This window comes from Haemorhous mexicanus, chromosome 1, assembly GCF_027477595.1.
Source record: "Haemorhous mexicanus isolate bHaeMex1 chromosome 1, bHaeMex1.pri, whole genome shotgun sequence".
Taxonomy (NCBI): Eukaryota; Metazoa; Chordata; class Aves; order Passeriformes; family Fringillidae; genus Haemorhous; species Haemorhous mexicanus.
The window spans coordinates 123,346,690-123,359,300 of NC_082341.1; the positions used below are offsets into that span (position 1 = coordinate 123,346,690).

Genomic DNA, 12,611 nt, shown 5'->3' on the forward strand with positions numbered 1-12,611 from the left:
GCTAACAGTGGTGAAGGAAAGAAACTCTAAACACAAAATAAGGAAACAGATCTAGACATTTTAAAGTTAACTCAAGTAAAATTTCCTGTATTGACATCTCAAGGATTTTACATAGCAATGGAAAGTAGAACCTTAAAATGCAGATCTGTAAAAAGAAAACACAACACAATTAAAGTCTAATGAATATGAAGAGTTTGAAGATGAAAAATATCTTCATTATCCAAGTTAAGGCTCCAATATTTGACAAGACCTTGGCAAATGCCATTCTAAATAACCTACTCATAAATTAAAAGTATAAACAACTCTCTGACTTACAGAAGTCACAGAAGAATCCTAAATCACTGAACATAACAAAGGACTGAAGGTGTAATTTTTCCTTCTAAAACACTGGTCTGAGAGACCTCACCTACAGAGTGATGCAAGCACCCTTCCAAAAAGTTAGAGAAAACCTATCATCACATAAAAGCAAATATTTTAATTTGATCCCAATCCTCTTCATACATGTAAGCACTGTCCCTATATTTTTCCCTAAGAACCTAAGTAGTGATATTTTCAGCCATCATTTTATTACCATAACAAACTTCATTCATTGCAATGCATATAGTCGACCACATGACAAAAAGCACCAATAAGAATTTGTGTCAATCCATGAAATTCTATCACTCTGTTTTATCACTGTTGGGCAAGTGCATGCATCTGAGAACATTTAAAGTATATACACAGTAGAGATTTATCATTTAGTCATGGGTAACAAATGGCTAGTCAACATATACTCAGATCACTATGCTTTAAGACCACTGATGTATTTGTTTCCAGGTGAACAATTTCTTCTGGAATACATTCTTCCTATACTTAAAGACACAAGTTGTTTCCAGCAACTAAAGGGAGCAGTAAGCCGCAAAGAGTTGTTACATTCTGAAAGAGGGGGTTGGGAAATCACTACTTTGACTTCAGAAGTGAGACACAGTGATTGACATGGTTTTGATGAAAACTTTGAGTTTGAATGACAACCCTCAAGAAAGAGCATGGTAATAGAGAAAAAGCAATCTGTTTCAAGACAGTTATCTGATCTAGCTGCTTTTCTGCCTGTTCTGCTCCAGTGCCAGGGCAAGGTTCTTTCTTATCTCCACGAATGCTGCTCTTTCTTGTAAGCTTTCAGAGCATCCCATGATGCAATGGGCTCACTCATAAGCACATGACTGCTCTCCTGACTCGTTCCAGGCAGCAGGCATGTTATTTGAAAACAACTTGAAGAGTAGTGTTACTTCAACACATACTTTCTCAGAGTCCCAGTATGGTGCTACTACCATGCTACACCTCAGTTCCCTCTAGCCCCAAAACCACAGCAAAGACCAGAAAATATCATAGAGTGGCTGATAAAATGATTACCACCTGCTTTCTGAAAAGAAAAAAGTCAAAATCCTCAAGAATACAGACAGCAGGATCCTTATGTTGGTCAATAACAATATAGAAAGCATAGTAATGGATTAACAACCGGAAAACAACTGGAAGGTGTAGAACAGGAAAAACAAAAAAACCTGTAGGACTGGGTAAGCCTTAAGTGACAGAAAAAGCAGCAGCACTATGGATCTTCAAACTCCAAAACCAAACAAGTGGACTGCTCAATGAACCTATGCCCACCCTGAGTAAAGCAGTGTTTTGTGCCTACACTCGAGTGGTATCAACCATGTGCTGCAGGGCAGTTCCACCATGGCAACAAGGCAAGGTCACACAGATTTTCCTAGATTGTTCCCTAGAATTGCAAGATACCTGTCACTTGGCAAGCCTTCCACATGCTACTTGTGTCATAGCTGTGACAATGTGACCAGGAGACACTAAACTAAAAAGCTTGTAATGAACAAGGAAATCTGATGTCTTAAGGCGGATTTTGTTCTTAACAAGACATACCCCACTGAAATTAGGAGTGAGGATTGGATTTCTCAATGCCACTTCCAGCTCAGTTTATCATATACCTACTGACCCTGAAGATGTACAAAAAATCCATGAAATTGCTGGAATGTCCTGAAGACTGTTGAAAATAAGCAAACAAAAAAAGCCTAAATATTTGAAAAGTTGTAAGTAAGAGTAAAATCACAGTACAATCCCACTAACTGCTGTAAAATCAGCGACTGTGATATAATTTAAACATTTAGCAAATTGATTAATTACCCATACTTAACACATTTTCCTGATTCATTCTATTGTCCTCTGATCACAAGAAGAGAACAAACTTCCAAGAACAGGATAACGGATTTGAACATATGCCATATGCTTAACCCAGCTATTCATCCAATTTTGTTTAACTCTTGCTATTTATACACTAAATGGAAAATCAACTTTTGATCTCCCACAGCTTGGTATCTACCATATGGACATACTCTACATTAAAAAAAAAAAAGACACAGGGCCTGCTAATTCAACTAAACGCAAAAGGCTTCATAGCAGTATTTGCTAGACAAGAGTCCACATAAAAGACAAACTCCATGTTGAATTTCACAGTAGCTAATTTCAACATCTTGCCTGCTAATGAACAGTAATAATTTCATGGATGGCAAAAATCATGTTTATTATAGGATTCCAACAAACAGCATCAGGGCTTAAAAAAAATAAAATCTAAGGGCAACAACTGTCTCTGGTCCTTTACAATGAAAGATGTAAAATGTTGGCATTAAAAAGCCAGCTCTTCCTGGAGATGATGCTGTGGTGACCAGGTAGAAGTATTGGTAGTGCTGAAATCAGTGTCAGCATAGAAGCATTTTAGAAACATCTTGGAGGAAGCCAACCACTTTCTTGTGTTATCAGCATGCTAACAGCACTAAGTATATAATATAATAATAGTTGATTATAGTCTATAATTATCTGGAAAATCCATTTATATCTTAAAATCCCCACTGTTTATTTTGGCTTTTAAAGGTTCATCTGACTATTTCCCTGAAATTTACTGGAGAAAAGTTTAAAAGAAAGAAAACAAAGGGTTTGAAAGCTCTAAGATTCAGGCTTCCCTGAACAAAGCCTGTATAAATAATAAGAATTAAACTTCAGCAGTAACCTATCCCAGAGGAAAAAAAATGCAGGTTTAATCCATGTAGGCATATCTATGTCTAAGCTTTGTATTCAATTAATTTGCTAATATAGTTAATATTAATTCAGTAGAGACTCAAAGTAGGTAACTATTGAAACACCATGTTTTCCTATTCTTAAACTACTTATTTATTAGCAAAGAACTGACTTTTTTTATTTTTAAGTAAGCCAGTATTAGCAGCTTCATTTCTAGTCAAAGGGACTGGAGTGTCCATGTAAAATAGGTTGAAGCATACCACAAGGTTTAAAAAAAAAAGTGTTGTGGGAACTTGATGATGTACTGTATAAATACAGCATGTGCTAACAATTTAAATTTGTTTCAAGTTATTGGATAGGACTTTCTACTGCAAAATCTAATGGAAATCTGGCCAAAAGATATCATTGCAGGTACTGCCAAACAACAAATTATCAAAACATATTCCTGGAGAGAAATACATCCAATTGCAAATCACATAAAATTCACTTCCTTCTGAAATAACAGCTCCATCCAGAAACTACTAATGAAGTCTGTATCATCATTAGTAAGTTCTCAAGCATTTCCTTCTGTAGTGTTAATTGCCTGTAATATCCAACTGAAACCATGTAAGCGCTAATCACACACCAGCACCTTACTATGTTTATTGATCAAGCAGCCCTCAGGAAAAAAAAGAATAATAAAAGGGTAATTCACTTAAGGTTTCTTAGAAAAAAATCTGCAATTTTTTTGGGATGCTTACTATGAAGGTCAAAGAAAAGGGACAAATACCACCTGTGGACAAGGTCACTGTAAACCAAATGTAGACATTTGACACTGGCGTGAGAAGGTGAGAAACCTCAGTGTTAAGAATGTATCAATGCCCTTTTTGTAAGTTAATTACTCCAGCCTACAATATGTCAATCCACACCTGCACTAGTATTAAATACTTCACCACACAATTTGTTACTTTAATTTCAAAGCATCTTAAGCCTTCTTAGCTCTTAATTTTAGTAAGCATCAGTAAAAGTCAGCATACTGAAGAATTTACCTCAGTAGTTTTTCTTGTAAACTCAATAGCAACCAGAGAAGGTCAGTGTATTCTTGAAATGCTTTCACCATCAGCTGATGACAAGGTTTATCGAGCACTAGAGGCGTCCATTACCATTAGAGTCATTGCCACTACTAATCCTGACTCTTCTGCCAATCCACTTAAATCTCTACCCTTCAACACAGGTACAGAACTGCACCACAAAAAGAAAAGAAGCTGCCTTTTGGCACACCATGTCAGACAGATCTTGAGGCACTAAGTTCAGTATTAGTATTTGCTTCCTATCCTACAGTCAACAGTTATTTAAATATCAACTCGGATTCTATTTTTTTTAACATATTATAATATTGTGTCTCACTCTGTAAACCCCTTCATTTTTTTATAATCAACATTTCTGAGTTCCCTATTTGTTTTAATACAAATTCTGAAAAAAAAAAAAAAAGGAAGTCAAACATCTTAAGCTTCAATGACTTCCTAAAATATTTAACTCCCCGTTTCAGACAATTGCTAAAAAAAGAAGAAACTGGATAAGACAACCTACTGAGCACAAAAGGCTTTTAAACAGATGTAGTTTTAATAAAGTTATTTTATACTTAATATTTTTCCCAGTGTTTCAAAGTTCTCTATTTTTTAAATTCTGCAATACTCATCACAATATTTTTTGCCTACAGTGAAAAGCAACTAGCTCATTTTTAACTTCCCAACTAATTTTTTCCCTAATTTGAACAGAAAGCACTCAAAGCAACTATAATTGTGGCACTCCCTCTGTCAGAAAAGCAAGAATAATGCCTATTTACTAAGTAACAGGCATTGAAAATGCTCTTCCAGGTTTAGGAACAGAAGATTTGGTAATTGTACATAAATCACCACTGTACAACTTAGGCACCTCAATGGATAGGTAGCTACTTTCATTGCTTATCACATTCTTAAACCAGTCATTGTAAACCAGCCAAAGGCCATGATTTAGAAGAACTTGCAGGTACTCTTTACAAAACACTGCATTAACAACTACTTACTTTGTTATCTCACGATTTATCAATTAATATGAAATACTCAAAATGCCAAGAAAACTGAACATTTCTATCAAAGAAAAGAAGCAAAAGAAACTGTTGAAATGCAAGCAAGCACAGTCGTGTCAGAGAAAGTTTTGAATCAACTGCAAGTGCTGCACAGAAACCAGTAACAAAAGTTCTGCTGTTTCATGGCGAGTGCAAATGTTTTAACGTAACAGAGTAAAAGCTGCTCCATTGAATCAGTATGTACTGAACTGGTACTCTGAAAAAGCCCATGGAAGCACAGTACCTGGATAACAGTGAGACAGACATCAGGCAGTGTAAAGCTGCCCAACCAACAGTCCTGATAAAAGCGCCAGACAACAAGTGGAACATTGGGAGGTAAAAGCAGTAGCTTGGAGAACAGAGAGCAGAACGATGCAGTATTTCTGATCATAGTCAAAAATACTGTAATAGGAATTAACCACACATGACAGAATGAAAAAAATAAAAAATACAAAATCCCAAACTAGAGATTAACAAACACCTAAACTGTTGAGTACAGAAACAGTACTGATCATGTAGAGCTCACTAAGCAAGTTGCATGAAAGTAGAAATGATGACTGTATTGTCTCTGACTGCAGAGAGGTTCTGAGATAAACAAAAAATTTAAAAAATCCCCCACTAACATGAAAAGTCCATTTTGTAAGGGCAGAGAGGAGACCCTTTCATTAGGTCATGCTTTTCTATCTTTTTGTGATCAATCTACACATAAACAGTGAGCTTATCCTAAGTTGTACCTCTCAAAACAAACTTTTAGAACAGTTACTTACATAACTGCTAATTTCTATTAACCCATGCAAATATAAACTCAGAGCAGTATTTCAACACGTAAACTGCTAGTTACATTTGAATTGCTGATGATCCAGTCTTCCACTACTCTTACAAATTACATCCACCTTTACAAGACTTTAAACCTTATTTCCTTACCTCACAGCAGCTGTAAAATTCTCCCAGAAAGCCTATTACATTACGACTAAAGTCTAGGTTAACACCAATATTGCAACAGTAGGATTTTAACTAATGCATTTTGTGTTTTATTTGTCATCATTTGTCCCTGTGCCAACACCTCCACATTGAGATCATAACCTTCTATATGGTTACTAACACTGAAATACACTAGAGGAAACAAAGACTGCTGAACCAAAGACATTAGTTGTTTTTTTGTTTGTTAGTTTGCCACAAACAAAAAGAGCAAAACTCGTACTGAGAACACATCTAACTAACTGAGGTAGCTCACTACATTAAACCCTCTCCCCTAGATATAACCTCCTTCAAATACCAGAGAGCCTTTGACGGACAAAAGGAGCCTTCAGTTATTTAGAACAAATAACATGGTATTTTTAAAGAAGACATACTGAGGTCTCCCACATTCTGTAATACTTCATTGTTTTGCTTTTTGGGGGGGAAGGGGGCAGAGAATGCTTTTTCAAAAGTAACTTCAAGAAACAATCTATTTCCAAAACTTGCACCATTTAGAAAATATACAATAAAAACATTCTTTAAAGAAACTCAGGGTATCTAGAGGAGAGGGGGATATTAAGCTACTTTGCTTAACAATGCTGAACAGAACAGCCTGAAGGCATCTTCCTGCTGTGACCTTCTATTATTAATAAACACATTGCTCCAGCAATAAATACACTGGAGCCCCACAGCCCAGAGATGCACCAGCAAACAGGGGTGTCATTTTATAGGGAAAAATAACAGGAAAGGAAAGGCCAGGAAAGTTAACATGGAACAGACAGATGTGTATATTATTCTTCCTTCAGGTGATACAGTACAATTTGGAAATAGTAACTAAAACCAAAGTTTTTGGAGCCTACTGCTCACATGAAAATCCAAGGCCTAGGATAACCCTATTTTTCTCCAAAAATACAATGTCTCAGTGCCAAATCACAAGTATTGCAGAGTTCAAAAATAATCATGCAACAGAATCATGCTTCCCATTACCCAATCTCAACTGTTTCTCAACTTTGACGTGTTAAAGAAACCCCACATGCCAAGGACTACATAAACAGCATTACTAAGTAATTCAGGCAGAGAAAAATAAAATCTCTACAGTCTATAAAAAGCTGTTTCCTTCTCCTTTGCAGATAAGAATTTAAGCATTCCGCTTAATAACTAAATGCATTAAATGTAAGAAATTTACAGTTTTTTAACTGTAATTTCTCACAAAGTATTATCTTGAAGCTATATTATGGTAACTTCCCTTTAATCATCAGATATCCCTTTAAATACATAGTTTGCCTACCTCCTAATTAATATATGGCATTTGCCCTGTCTTTCTCCAACCATTCATCCTCTCACAAAGAAGAAAAAATAGTATGCCACACAACAAAAAAATTATAAAACTGTTGTGATGCAACATCCCTACTATTTTAATTTCAACAAATACTATCTGAAATACTTGGCTCTTGCCTTTTTTCTTTGTCAGATATCATAAATTTAAACTTTGCTGGTTTCAATGAATAATTAAATTTTCAAAAAGTGCAGGTAATTAAGACTACCAAAAATTAAAATTGAGTAAGAAGTCAGCAATTATAGACTGCATGTATTTTACCAGATCTGCAAGGGACTCTAATTAAACACATATTAATTGCCCTAATCTTCTTAGGCAAGTAATAAATTGGAAGAGCTGATTAATGCACTGGATTTAGTTCAGCTTGTTAAATCTGACAACCTGGCAAAGGAAGACTATCTTGAAAAGCTCTTTTAGCTAAGTAATTGGAATTTTACTCTCAGTAATTTGCCATTCCATAATAAGAGCTATTTAGTACATTGACTCTTCATCAGCATTTTTTTTAAATACATACTAGTTATACTGAAACAGTACCATTATGCTACTCATAAAGATTATGAAAAATTATGAACTTTGACCTTTATTGTCCATCAAAAGACACTTTCACTCTGAACACAAATTAGTGTATTTCCTTGTAGGCAATAAATCCTAATTAATTTTAATTCTAGAAGCTGCTAATAACATTTTAGAAAGTCCATATGGACACATTAAGTCCTCTACACAATTCATAAAGCCAGCAACTAAACCAGTTTTCAATATTAAATTACTGTTGATGACTGCTGGAATACAATGAAATACCAGTATTCAAAAAGCTTCAATCTCTTCTCTCTTTTTTTACCTATTTATGCAAACACTTCTGCATGTACACATGACAAGGGAGTGTAACATTTTTGTAATATCAGCCATAAAAAAAAAAAAGAGAACTTTGGAAACCTTCAGGTAGAGATTTTAAAGGTCTGCTATCTCTCCAACACAATTGCTTATTTCTAGCTTATAACATGGAAAAATGCCTCAAGTGTCACTTAAAAGCAAGCAGATGTAGGTGAACAAAAGAAAAAAAAATCTCCCTTGCTAAGGAAAAAAGCAGCAAGTTAAGAACAGGGAATCAGAAATTTTTATACTTGAAAAATGTTTTGAAGTATTCCATGAAAGCTGAAACAGCTCTTCATATGTCCTAGAAAATGTGAAAGTATATAAAGTCTTTCACATGAATAAGCTTAGAAAGTCATGTGTTCCAAATCAAGTTCAGTCAGAAAACAAATCCTAAACGTAACAATATCTAGCTGCCATCAAATTTTAATTCTGTACTCCTCAGAGCTGACATTCCATACTTCTCCTGTAGAACCTGTACAGGATCTACATTTAAAATTTGTTACTCTTCTGTTGGCAAAATCTAGTGTTCATATGCTTTGAAAATCAGTCACAGTGAACCTGAAACCTATTCTTTGTTCTTTAAGTGTAGTACCAACTAAGGAATCAGCCAGACATCAGTTTTGAGCAGCAACATCATTTTCACAACTAAGCTTTAACACTTAGAATAAGCAAAACAGCAAAAAGTTGATCAGATAACACTAGAGGACTGATAAGCCACGGAAGGAGACATGAAGGAACCTCAAAGAACTGTCAGATTCAGATGTCCCAAATATTTCCTACTCATTGTTCACGATGCAGTGCAATTTACCACTTATCACTGAGGTCCCTACCACAAGAGAAATTCTTTACTGTGAGGGTGGTGAGGCATTGGCACAGGCTGCCCAGAGAAGCCCCATCTCAAGAAGTGTTCAGGGACAGCTTGAATGCAGCTCTGAGCAACCTGGTTGAGTGGAAGGTGTCCCTGCCCAAGGCAGGAGGTTGGAACTACATGATCTTTAAGGTCCCTTCCAACCCAGGCCATTCTATGAGTCTATGATTGGATAAACATGTGGCACTTAATTTCAACTCTCATCCTCAATAGTCTTCATGAAAGAAATAGTATTTTGCCATCATGATATTGATTTTAATTAAGTGGCATAGCCTTTTTCCATTGGTTGTGTATTACTTGCAATGGAAGGGGTTAGGGCTTGTGCCTGAGGCTCCCATGTACTACTAAAAGATGCCAACAGTAGAGAACCAATTCCAACTACTTTCCAGTTGATGGCATTGACCATCTAAAGATCTGTTAGATTTGTTAGCTGCACTTAGGCTATGAGAAAAAATTCCGTATCTGAACCTGAGGTCTCTAACACAGAAACCTTCAAGGCTTATAAAAAGACACACAACGAGAAAAGCCCTCAAATTTCAGGATCTGCATAACTGAAAGCAAAAGAGAACTGGAGTGCTAAAACACCTCAACTTCCTAGCACAGCATCAGTTCAGCACTGCTGAACATAAAGTTAAGTTTGAAATATGACAATTATTCAGTTTTTGATTTGCCTGCACTCCATTTCCTTGCTTGAGAAGACATACCACAGCTTTACCAGTGGCAGAATACAGTTTGTCATAAATCAGCATTGAACAGGGAAAGCCACTGAATATTATTTAGTTAAGTGAGAAAATGGACAGTGAGAGTTGAAAAATCCTTGGTGAAAAGGAACTATTCAGATGACAGGATGTGCGTCATCTGTCAGGAGCAAGAAGCAGTGACTGCAGCTTCTGGTCCAAAAGATGCTGGGCTCTGTCTCACTTGAAAGAAAGAAACAAAAACAGGAAAAGCAAAATTCTGACAGAAGTTCCTATCTTTTTTGTATAATTTGTTTGCAGTTTTGTACCACACTACCAAAAAAAAAATTTAAATCCCAAATTAAATTCTGAAAATAAAAAAATATTTTAGAGCAATGAGTTAAATATACAGATTCTGGAAAGTACACAGGAACAGAGAGCATGAAGTAATTTAGACCCAAGCATCCATTAGTGTCTATTTTCAGTTCAACAGACTACATCATCTTTGGAAAACTGAAATCAATTAAAAGTTAGAACCTGCATTTTGTAAAGCAAATCAAAGACAGAGATCTTGTTTTCTGCCCTACAGCCTTTCTAACAAAAAAACCCCATAACCCAAAACCTAATTGTGATAAAAAGAAGTCTACATTTATCTTCTCGGCACTTTTCTACCATCTTTCCCCATATTTATGCAGGCAGTACAAAACTCAACTTCAGCATTTCCTGTCAACATTAAAACCTAAAATCCTGACAAGCACATGACAAAGTCTTGTGGTTTAAGATGCTATGTATTTAAATTTTCATGATGTCACACTTTCCAAATGTTACAAGCACACAAATCCAACGTATGTTCTTACTGCTGCCAAAGAGCTTTCTAGGGGAAAAAAAAAAAGAAACACCTACAGGATTTCCAGTTTTCATTGACTTATCTCTCATTTTCTGCACATATCTGAACTTTGCTCTTTTGGCCCTTGAAACTGAAACCTAGAAGAAAACGTTGTTGAAGACATTTCCATAAAATTCTTTAATGTTTCCCAAGTAATACTTGCAAGCTACAGGGACTGATAATGAACTACCATTCCCCTCTCAACTTTTACAGAATGTCTCTGCATTCTAAACAGACATGTAATCCATACTAAGAATAAGTTCTTTTGAAACACATGCTTCTGTTATTACCTGTTTCAGGTCTTATTGTTATTATAAAAGTAGCAAAGACTTTTGTATATTTCACTTAATTATGCTTGTCCTTAGAAAAGGTGAATATCTAAGACTTAATTCCATTTTTTTCCTCCATACATCATATTAGAACACCCATCATTTCAAAAGTTATAATTTTTACATTATTTTTTAAAAATTGACACACCTCTTCTAAATTTTAGTAATTTTGTTCATTTTTCTTTTTAAGACACATGTTTTAAATCCTTGTGTTTTGCCTAAGTGGTGAATCACAAGACGATACTGAGGAATAATGCTGAATTCCATGCCAATATCTAATCATTTTTAGCTTTAGCACAATTAAAGAAGTGCTTAAAGGAAAACAGAAGTAATATTTCCTAGATCCCACAGAATCTGAGTACAAACCATAATTTCCCCTCCTTCACGATCACACATATGGATAAGGAGTGTCAGACAGAGGGAAATACAATAATCCTGCAATATCCAATAATAATCCCAAATCCTGGGCAGCATCAAAAGCAGTGTGGCCAGCAGGTTGAAGGAGGTGATTCTCCCCCTGTACTGTTTTCTTGAGACCCTACCCAAACTGCTGAGCACAGTTCCAGTGTCCTCAACATAAGGACACAGAAATGTCAGAGCAAGTCCAGAGGAGAGCCACAAAGTTGGTAAGAGGACCGGAGCACCTCCCTTACAAAGGCTGAGGAAGTTTGGGCTGTGGGTGGAAACCTCATTGTAACCTTTTGGTTTCTGACAGGGCCTACTGGGAAGCCAGAAAGGGACTCTTCATCAGGAACTGTAGCAATAGGTACAAATGGAAAGAGGTTAGATATTAGGGAGAAATTATTTACAGTGAGGGTGGTTAGGCACTGGAACAGGTTGCCCAGGGAGTTGTGGGTGCCCCAACCTTGGCAATGTTCAAATCCAGGTTGGATAAGGCCTTGAGCAACTTCATCTAGTGTAGGACACACTGCCAAAACTGGTGGGGCTGTGGGATGATGGAACTAGCAAAGGCTAACCTTGTGTTTTTCCTAAAAGAAACTCGTACATCTACAACACAAGTGACAGAGGTTCAACTAACAAATTATTCAAAACTTTTCTACCTAAATATTTAATATACAATTCCACTTGTGTTTCACCCTATTCTAAATAATTGTTTTAAACATTCATCTGAGGCATCCCAATGCAGAAACATGACTTTTCTCCACCCCCATGGAACAGCTCCTCACATCTCTAGAGTCCAGAGCTTCAACAGAGCACTACCAAACTGTGTGTAAAATAATCACCTTCAGATAGTTTGATGGCAAGTTAATTTCTGCAATGACAGAAAAATCTTTGAAGGAGGCTATTGGGGTTTCTTTTGAATAGTGATTCACCTTAGTTAATCACAAATTTCTGTTGATTAAGTGCATCATCTCCAGTGTGCATGTACACAGAGATCTTCCAGTACTCAAGACTCAGCAGTTAGAAATCTTGAAAAAAATCAAAAAACCACAAATTTTAAGAGGCATAACCCATCTGACACCTCATACAAAGATATCAGAGACCACTATAAACCTCAATTTCTACTCCACCTGCAAATGT

At 36.0% G+C, this 12,611-nt stretch overlaps 1 protein-coding gene across 2 annotated transcripts in view; it reads right to left on the minus strand.

The window, feature by feature from the left end:
• Positions 1-12,611, minus strand: part of ARMC1 (armadillo repeat containing 1) — a 34,134-nt gene that overhangs the window by 13,995 nt on the left and 7,528 nt on the right. The gene's annotated exons all lie outside the window — the stretch shown is intronic.